Genomic DNA, 11088 nt, shown 5'->3' with positions numbered 1-11088 from the left:
AGTAATGTAATAATTGTGGCCATTTTAAATGTAATAATGACCAAAAATGTAATGATTTTGACCATTTTTAATGTAATAACGGCCAATAGCTTAATTATTTTTTTGGCCATTTCAAATGTGATAAAGCCAATATTCGAAACATTTTTTCCACTTTAACGTTAATAATGGCCAATAATGTAATAATTTTGGCCATTTTAAATCTAATAATGCCCAATAACAATAATTTTGGCTGTTTTTAATGTAATAAAGCCAATAACAGAATACTTTTGATAATTTTAAGTGTAATAAAGCCAAAAACACAGGGGTGGATCCAGATTAATGTTAGTGGGGGGCACAGGGGGGTACAACAGATATTTTGGGAGGCCACCGAAAAGTTGTAATAAAAAATGAAAGCTGCTACCGACCTCTGGCTTTTACAAAGTATTTTTCATGGGTTTTTTTTGGCTCTTTAACCCAGTAGCAAAGCTGTATGTGACCGTTTCATTTTGGACTGTTAACATTAAATTCTGATGGACTTGTTTCCTTGTTTATGTGAATTAGAGCATCATCAGCTGCAGCATCTGCCTGTTATGTAAAACTGTTAGCTCAACCACAGAATCCTGAGGGCAGTTAAGAGACAAATATTGTACAAGAACAGCTCTATATACAACCCTGTTAATTTCCACTTCTTAGAATGTTTACTGACAATTATCACACCTAAAATAAGAAATAATATTCTGGACTTTTAGCAGCCAGTTCTCAGCTGTAAACCATAAACATCACAGGGTTCTGTATGCTAATCAGTCTAAATCAAAATGAGTTCTACCCAATACACAGTAAACAGCAACAATCTGTACCCTTGATCTGTGCTAAAATAATCTGAAATGTTCTGTGTAGTAATGTAACTTTTAAAATACAATAAAATACAGTAAGTAGCACTCTGTACATTTAGTAGTAAACCTGAGAACAATAATAAACAGGAACAATACTCCATATTCTTAAGTCATTTAATAGTTCACAGCTCAGCAAACATCATAGTGTTCTGCATAGAAATCACTAAAAGTTGAGTTTAGTGAGTAAGGTAAGAGCAGAAAGGGAGCTGCCACTCGGACGCCGTTCTTCCACCCAGAGAGGACCTCTTTCTGCTGTCGCTGCTACACAGACTGACCTAGTGGAGGTTTGAGGTGGAATATTCCTTTAAACCAGCCCCTCAGGTCTCTGTGAGGATTTTGGATGGAATACTCAGTTAAACCAACATTTTAGGTGCATGTCCAGGGATTTAAGGTGGAATGTTCCTTTAAGGTGGAAGTGTGAGGACCTTGTAGGTGGAATACTTCCTGAAACCAACCTTGGAGGTCAACATTCAAAGATTTAAGGTGAAATATTCCTTTAAACCAACCTAAATTTCATGTTTTGATCATTATCAAGTGAGAAACCTCAATCCAGACTCCTCATAAAGACGTTTGAGATTTATGCTGCTGTTATTTGTTTAGTCCAGACTAAATGACAGAAATCCACAACTGTAATTTTGTTTCAGGACTTGGTTCATAAATGTCAAAACAATCCATGTGACTCTAAAAACTCAACAGCTTTACAAACTCTAAGATTAAACTCTCCACAAGGATCCAAAATAAGTTGGACTTCTACATGAGAGCTTTAATTATTCTTCATCTACTTCCTGAAACGTTTGCTCAATAAAAAAGACAAAAACTAATATTTTCAGCTGAACTAATGTTTTTTAAGCAACACACCATACTATGATGTTTTTACAGTGAAGGTTCTACTATGGAACCAGTTTGACATGTTCAGGCGTTCTTTGTGTGAAAACTCAGAGATTTCAGGGATCAGAAGGTGGTTTTCAACTTTCTTTGTTAACTTTCTGCTTCAACTTTAAACTAAATTTCCTTCACTAAGCCAGCCCTCTGGACTTCCAGTAAGCTGTGTTCCTATTGGCTGTCCAGGTGGCTGCTTGGTGTCATCAGGAACACCTGAGCAGCTCAGTGTCTTCCTGCTTTATGTCTGCAGTCAAACATTTCCTCTGCTTCTCTTCACTGAACCGGGTTTTCCTCTGTTGCTTTAGTTTGTTCTTTAGGCGTTGGCTTGCAGCTTCCAGCAGTAAAATCCCCTTTAATGTGTTTCTTGGTGTGTTTTAGGGCTTTGTACTGGATAGTTGTCTTGGTAAATGTGGTTCTTTAGCCACAGTTAGCACATGGTGCTAATGTGTGCAGTGATTAGTGGATTTGGTGCAGCTGAGTTGTGTCTTTATCTTGGCTGTAGTGAGTCTTTAGAGGTTTTTGGTTGTTTGTGAACCAACGTTGGTTGTCCAGAAGGTAAGAGTTCCTGTCCTGATTCTCTGTTTAAAGAGCTTCTCTGGTAGGCTGCAGGAGACTTTAGCGTTTGGGTTGTGCTAGTTTGGTTTTTGTACGGTTTCATTTGGACGACTATCTTGAGGCCCCTCCATGTGGTTTAGTGAGGTTTTCTGGAACAGTTCTACAGAGCAACCTGCAGCAGAAGAGACTTTGAGAGTTTTTAGGAAGTTCTGGAGACCAGACTTTAGAGCAGCACAAACATTTGTCAGCAGTTTGAGCAGGAGAAGGTGAGCTTCAGAGTAGAAATGAGAAGGAAACCTTGTTGACCCGTGTGGTGAGGTCCTGTACCAAGAGTTTGAGCAGGTTGTGAAGAGTCTGTAGTTGTTTGGTCTGAAAGCACCAGAAGAGTCGACTCATTAAAGGAGAAAACAGGAGATATTGTTGGTTCTTCTGTCGCTCTCCAGTTTCCTTAGACTGAATATCAAGTTTCTATTTTAAATGATTTACTGTGTGAGCCCAAGAAGACTTCAATAAACTCCCTCCATCCCCTGAACACATTTTATTACTATGTTTAATCTTTTTTTAAATGTTTTTGAGTTTTAATCATATTTTTTTCTTTGTTTGTGTAGTTTTGTCATCTGTGTGAAAGGTTCTAAACAAATAAAGTTGAACTGATAAACTGAATAAGTGACTAACTCATGATTGTGACAACAGAAGTATTTTATTGTGATTTAAGGGTTTGTTTCATTTTTAAGGTTGGGTTAAAATCTTGACAGAAAAAAAGATGAAAGAAATAAAATACATTAAAAAAGCAATTAAAGCAAAGGAAAAAACATTTAAAACAATAAACCTTTAAAAAGAACATTAAACATTAAATACAATTACACTATATTAAACAGACAAAATATTTAATTAGATAACTAAATGGAAGACAAAATGTAATTATGAAACTAAACATTTTTTCAACACAAATTAAACATTGAAGATGAAATATTTTAGATAAACATTTAAAAATACAATTAAACAAGAAGAATATTAGACATTTTTAAAAAACCTTCAAAAAGACAAAACATTTAATTAAAAAATTAAATGTTTACAAAATTAAATCTCAAAGACAATAAAACTTTAAATAGGAATTAAACAGAAAATACAATGAAGCATTTAAAAATAAAATTACACATTAAAAGGTGGTAAAACATTTAAAAAGAAAAACCTTAGATTTAATCTAAAAAATTAAACATTGGGAAAGAAAAGGAAATTTTTCGAACAAGTCGATAAAACATTAAAAAGACAAAACATTTCAAAATCAAATCAGACAGAAAAGAATAAAAGTTGAGAAAAGAGCAAAACTAAAGATTTAAGAAGAATCAAACGAAAGACAAAACATTGTAAAAGACACCAGTTAGACTTTAGAAGATCAAATTAAACAGAAGAGACGATAAAACGATGAAAAAGAGCAAAAACAGATAAAGGTCTTAAAGCGTTTTCTAGTCTGAAATGAAAACATCAAGTTGTTTCTTCAAACATTTCCTCTTTCTGTGTTCTTGGTTTGACTGTGGACAGATTTACTAAGAGCTCATTTCAGAAAACTGCTTTCCAGATAAAGTCTACTAGTAGTTGAAGGCATCGATCAAACTAATGTTACCTTCTGATCTCCACAAACTTTACTGTTCAGCGAAGAGAATCAAAGTTTGTTGAGGATTTCTGAAGAACCCACAGGTGAAGGTCTGAGAAGAACTCAGATGGATGGTCTAAATGTGAAATCAAGACTCATGGTCACAAGTTTTAAGGCTTCTGTTCACCACAAAGTTCAAACTAACACAGAAGTACTGAGGAACTTTTACAACTTCAGTCCTCAGACTGTCTGAAGGTTCAAACTAACAGAGAACTACTGTGGGACTTAGAACATTTCATCCCTCAGACTGTGTGAAAGCTCAGGTCCTGAGGACTGGGGAGGTGTGGAGGCTTTGGAAAGTCTTGGAACTGAGGGTTCAACCCTCCAGCACAAAGGCTGAAGTCCAACCTCCTGAGAAAAACGGTCGAAACGAGACTCGAGTGAAAAAAAACTTGAAAACAACAAAAAATCGATGATAAATGCGCAAAAAAAAGAAGAATTAGTATCTGAGCAAGTAGCTCAGGGGAATAAGAGGAGAGACTACCAAGTGGAAGGTAGCAGGATCAAGTCCCACCACTGGCAGTTTTCTTTCTTTGTCTGTGTCAGGATTTTCAAAAAATTAAGAAGGATCTGGTTTTGAACCAGCAACCTGCAGCTCCATAGACAAACCCTTAACTCACTGAGCTACAGATCAGATAAAAAGAAATAAACTCGTCGTCCCTTTGACATTGTCGTTTCCAAGTGACCACATGGGTGGAGTCTGGGTGGATCCAAGGCGGAGTCAGGGCAGAGAGTGGGAGGGGAAGTGGGAGGAGTAGAGGGGAGGAGGTCACCACCCACATCCCCACCTACTCTCCACCCTGACTCCACCTTGGATCCACCCAGACTCCACCCACCTCCCCCCTCTACTCCCCCACCGCCCACCACACCTTCCCCCGCCCGACGAGTTTTTCTAAAATCCGAGTCTCGACGGTTTTCTCGAGTTTCTGGAGTTTCCACCAGGTCAGAGGCAGAACAAGCTGTCATGAAGAGGTGTTGAAGTCGGTGAGGATGGAGTGACTTTTTACAGCGACTAGAAGGAAGACGACTAGAAGAGCAGGTCTTTAACCAGCATCCCTAAAATCCGTGGAGTCGCTCCAGAGAAATGAAGGGAGGTCAACTTTTATCAGCCTCCATCCAGATGTTCAACTTGATATCTTTACTTTGACATTTTTAGCTCCACAAACCTTTAGTATCACACTTTATCATCATTTATCAGGACTTTAATGGAATCCAGCAGCAGATTTAGTTTTTGTTCACAAACTTTATTCTTGTTGTCGTGGGACTGCAGGATTCTGTTGATTGTTTTCTCCACTAATTCATTTCTTGTTTTGGTTTATAAAATGTCAAACCCAAATATATTCAGTTTACTGTGATAAAAAATAAAAAGATTTACATTCATGATGCAGGAATCAGACAGTTTTTCACTTTTTATCTTAGTTTAGTCACAAAGATCGTTGATAATGTGTGAATTGTTGCAGCTTGTGAGCCGTAGAAGGTTTTAATGTTTGGGGCCGAGTGTCAGAAAACATTTAGAAACCAACATCAACAAAATAACAAAGATCTGAACATCATTAAAGGGAAATCCAACTTTTACATGACAATGTCTAATTAAAGGACCTTTATTCCCAACATAAATGTGTGATATTCATTGTACTGTTACACCCAGTGTGACTCCTGTCCTATACTGGGATTCACAGCCAGATAAACTCTCCCCTGTACCGCATCCTCCAAGGAACAGGCCAGTGTGGTTGTTAAATGGATTTTAATAGAGAGAAGTGTGAAACTGAAATAAACATACAGAATACGCTGGTCAATAACAGTACAAACTGCTTAAGACTTCAAATACATCAGTATTACAGGTAAGTATGGACTAATTTACATAAGAAAACCGCTGCAGGTGACTGGTAAGCAATAAGGTACGAAAGTTCAATCAAAGCTAAAGCTAAACTACCCTGAAGTTACCCCAAAGCCTGAAACCACGACTATTATTGTAAACGTAATCACAGACTGACCCTCACAACACTGCAAATATGTCATGGCAACTACAAATCTACATTCCAACAATATCATCGGCATTTCTACTCACTTATTTTGCCACTCAGAGGGTTACGAACAAACAGGCAGACAGTGAAGAAAGACTAGTATTGTCGTGCTAATGAAGCTGTTAGCGCTTCCTGTCGAGCCGATCAATAGCCGAGGCAGCGCCATCATATGAGCACTGACTGCAAAAAGCGATACCTGAGACAGTGATGCCCCCTAGAGGCCTGGTGGTTCAAACAAACAAGTGAAAGTTACAATACAGTGACCACCTGGCATGATTATGAAATGCCACAATAACTTATGGACAGAATGTACTAATATCTGATCTCCTGGAGACAACAGAAAGATGCAATCTGAGAGAGGTCTGCAGACAGTCTGATTTTGACTTTATTTATTTATTTATTGAATCAGACTGTCTCCAGACCCATCTCAGAGTGCACCCCTCCGTTGTGGATTTGTAGCTGCTGTGATATATTTGCAGTGCTGTGAGTGTCAGTCTGTTAGTACATTTACAATAATAGTCGCAGAGCTCTGGAGCTTCTCTTCACATCATCTTCCACCTGGACTGGTTTGGTCGGGAGCATGAGCAACAAACATGAAAAACTGCACTTTAACATCAATGAATGACACTGAAGTTTAATCTCTACATAAATGAGACTGAGTCTGGATGTGCTGCTCTGTCACTAACTCCTAAGTTTAGGGAAAGTTCAAACTAAAGAGGACAGTTCAGATCAGACTTGAGAATGAGCTGATTTTGAACAAACATCTCAGACTTTCTGAGCTTCAGCACCTCTAGCAAGATATTTGAACAACAAGCAGCTCCAGAGATCCAGAAGTTGGAGAGAGTTAGCTTTAGCTGATCCAAAGAACATGTGGGACGCTAACCTAGCAAACATTTAGACTTTTCTCTGTGAATTCTGAGAAATAATTTCCTATTTAATGACAGAGCTACACATCTGAACTCAGTCTAATTAAAACAGACTCTAATTCAGTGCCATCCATCCAGATTAAAGTGCAGTTACCCAAAATGTTTGTTAATGAGCTCCAACTAAACCTGTCCAGGTAGAAGGCCACTTTGACAAACAGGAAGTGGAAGATTCCAAGCAGATTTATAGAAGGGGGAACCGGACTGTCCTAAGTGTGGTCCAGTATAGAGGGGGGTGTTTGTGGGTTTTTAAGGCTGATAATGATTATTAGTGAGACATCTGGAGGAGATATTCATTTGCAGTAAATGAAAGTATTTAAAATCTTGGAGTTAAACTTAGAAGAACACAAACTCTAACAGAAAACTTGTTGATACGTTTTTGTTTTGTTTACAGATGTTAAGTTAAAGGAGTTTTATTGGTGACGTAGAACCAATCAAATCACTCCAGAAGACAGAGCGACCACAGCTAGATAAAGGTTCAGAGTCAAAGTAGCGCCATTTTAAAATAGATTTATTACCTCACTCCTCCTCTGGTGTTTTCTGGATTATTCTCAGCTTCATGCCTTCGTCCACTCGGCCTCCGTTGACTCGTCCCGCCTGCCGTCTCTGGAGCTGAAGCTGGATTGGATCAGACCAACGCCAGCTGCCTCTCCAAAGGCTCCTTCATCTGGCGGCACTTCTTCTGAGGGGAAGCTGAGCTTCAGCAGAACTTTGGAGATGTGTTCCAGTGGTTGGTGGATGTGTGGGGAGATAGAGAGGGACCATTGAACTGTTCAGAAAGGAAAACAGGAACCCACTGGTAGTTTTAGTTTAGGGTGCTACTGTGGTGTGTTTTTGGGTTTTAAGAGGTGAACAGAAACGAGTTTTTTTTCGTACTGATGATCTTTTCCTTTGTTCCTGGTTGGAATGTCCATCAATGTCAATGTGAAGTTCACTTTTAGTTCTGTTGATTTTTTTTTATTTTACTAACACCCATTTGTTTTTAACCCCCTCACATATTGTGTTGTTGTAAACTTACTCTTTCAAATAAATACTCGTCTGACCCTCTGGAAACCAATGTTTGGACTGTTTTTGTGTTGCTCCTCACCTACTTCAGACAGCCGGGACAGAACAACATTTTGTGGACCAAAGGCTAAACTCTGACGTTTTTTGGACGACATGCTATACTACGTCGTTTTTTGGACGACATGCTATACTACGACCTTTAGTGGACGACATGCTATACTACGAAGTTTTTTGGACAACATGCTATACTACGACCTTTTTTGGACGACATGCTATACTACGTCGTTTTTTGGACGACATGCTATACTACGACCTTTTTTGGACAACATGCTATACTACGACCTTTAGTGGACGACATGCTATAATACGACGTTTTTTGGACGACATGCTATACTACGACCTTTAGTGGACGACATGCTATACTACGAAGTTTTTTGGACGACATGCTATACTACGACCTTTTTTGGACGACATGCTATACTACGACCTTTTTTGGACGACATGCTATACTACGTCGTTTTTTGGACGACATGCTATACTACGACCTTTAGTGGACGACATGCTATACTACAACGTTTTTTGGACGACATGCTATACTACGACGTTTTTTGGACGACTTGCTATTCTACAACCTTTAGTGGACGACAAGCTATACTACGACCTTTAGTGGACGACATGCTATACTACGACGTTTTTTGGACGACATGCTATAATACGACGTTTTTTTGGACGACATGCGATACTACGACCTTTTTTGGACGACATGCTATACTACGACGTTTTTTGGACGACACGCTATACTTTGACGTTTTTTGAACGACATGCTGTACTACGACCTTTTTTGGACGACATGCTATACTTCGACGTTTTTTGGACGACACGCTATACTACGACGTTTTTTGGATGACATGCTATACTACGACGTTTTTTGGACGACTTGCTATTCTACAACCTTTAGTGGACGACATGCTATACTACGACCTTTAGTGGACGACATGCTATACTACGACGTTTTTTGGACGACATGCTATAATACGACGTTTTTTTGGACGACATGCTATACTACGACGTTTTTTGGACGACATGCTATACTACGACGTTTTTTGGACGACATGCTATACTACGACGTTTTTTGGACGACATGCTATACTACGACGTTTTTTTGGACGACATGCTATACTTTGACGTTTTTTGGACGACATGCTATACTACGACCTTTTTTGGACGACATGCTATACTACGACGTTTTTTGGACGACATGCTATACTACGACCTTTTTTGGACGACATGCTATACTACGACGTTTTTTTGGACGACATGCTATACTACGACGTTTTTTGGACGACATGCTATACTACGACCTTTTTTGGACGACATGCTATACTACGACGTTTTTTGGACGACATGCTATTCTACGACCTTTAGTGGACGACAAGCTATACTACGACGTTTTTTTGGACGACATGCTATACTACGACCTTTAGTGGACGACATGCTATACTACGACGTTTTTTGGACGACATGCTATAATACGACGTTTTTTTGGACGACATGCTATACTACGACATTTTTTGGACGACATGCTATACTACGACCTTTAGTGGACGACATGCTATACTACGACGTTTTTTGGACGACTTGGTATTCTACAACCTTTAGTGGACGACATGCTATACTACGACGTTTTTTGGACGACATGCTATACTACGACGTTTTTTGGACGACATGCTATACTACGACGTTTTTTGGACGACTTGCTATTCTGCAACCTTTAGTGGACGACAAGCTATACTACGACGTTTTTTTGGACGACATGCTATACTACGACCTTTAGTGGACGACATGCTATACTACGACGTTTTTTGGACGACATGCTATAATACGACGTTTTTTTGGACGACATGCTACACTACGACGTTTTTTGGACGACATGCTATAGTACGACGTTTTTTGGACGACATGCTATACTACGTCGTTTTTTGGACGACATGCTGTACTACGACCTTTTTTGGACGACATGCTATACTTCGACGTTTTTTGGACGACACGCTATACTACGACGTTTTTTGGATGACACGCTATACTACGACGTTTTTTGGACGACATGCTATACTACGACGTTTTTTTGGACGACATGCTATACTACGACGTTTTTTTGGACGACATGCTATACTTTGACGTTTTTTGAACGACATGCTATACTACGACCTTTTTTGAACGACATGCTATACTACGACGTTTTTTGGACGACATGCTATACTACGACCTTTTTTGGACGACATGCTATACTACGACCTTTTTTGGACGACATGCTATACTACGACATTTTTTGGATGACATGCTATACTACGACGTTTTTTGGACGACATGCTATAATACGACGTTTTTTGGACGACATGCTATACTACGACGTTTTTTGGACGACATGCTATACTATGACCTTTTTTGGACGACATGCTATAATACGACGTTTTTTGGACGACATGCTATACTACGACCTTTTTTGGACGACATGCTATACTACGTCGTTTTTTGGACGACATGCTATACTACGACCTTTAGTGGACGACATGCTATACTACGACCTTTTTTGGACGACATGCTATACTACGACATTTTTTGAACGACATGCTATACTACGACGTTTTTTGGACGACATGCTATACTACGACCTTTTTTGGACGACATGCTATACTACGACCTTTTTTGGACGACATGCTATACTACGACATTTTTTGGATGACATGCTATACTACGACGTTTTTTGGACGACATGCTATAATACGACGTTTTTTGGACGACATGCTATACTACGACGTTTTTTGGACGACATGCTATACTATGACCTTTTTTGGACGACATGCTATAATACGACGTTTTTTGGACGACATGCTATACTACGACCTTTTTTGGACGACATGCTATACTACGTCGTTTTTTGGACGACATGCTATACTACGACCTTTAGTGGACGACATGCTATACTACGACGTTTTTTGGACGACATGCTATACTACGACGTTTTTTGGACGACTTGCTATTCTACAACCTTTAGTGGACGACATGCTATACTACGACGTTTTTTTGGACGACATGCTATACTACGACCTTTAGTGGACGACATGCTATACTACGACGTTTTTTGGACGACATGCTATAATACGACGTTTTTT

Source organism: Acanthochromis polyacanthus, chromosome 4 (assembly GCF_021347895.1).
Source record: "Acanthochromis polyacanthus isolate Apoly-LR-REF ecotype Palm Island chromosome 4, KAUST_Apoly_ChrSc, whole genome shotgun sequence".
NCBI classification, from domain to species: Eukaryota; Metazoa; Chordata; class Actinopteri; family Pomacentridae; genus Acanthochromis; species Acanthochromis polyacanthus.
This window is presented reverse-complemented; position numbering follows the sequence as displayed.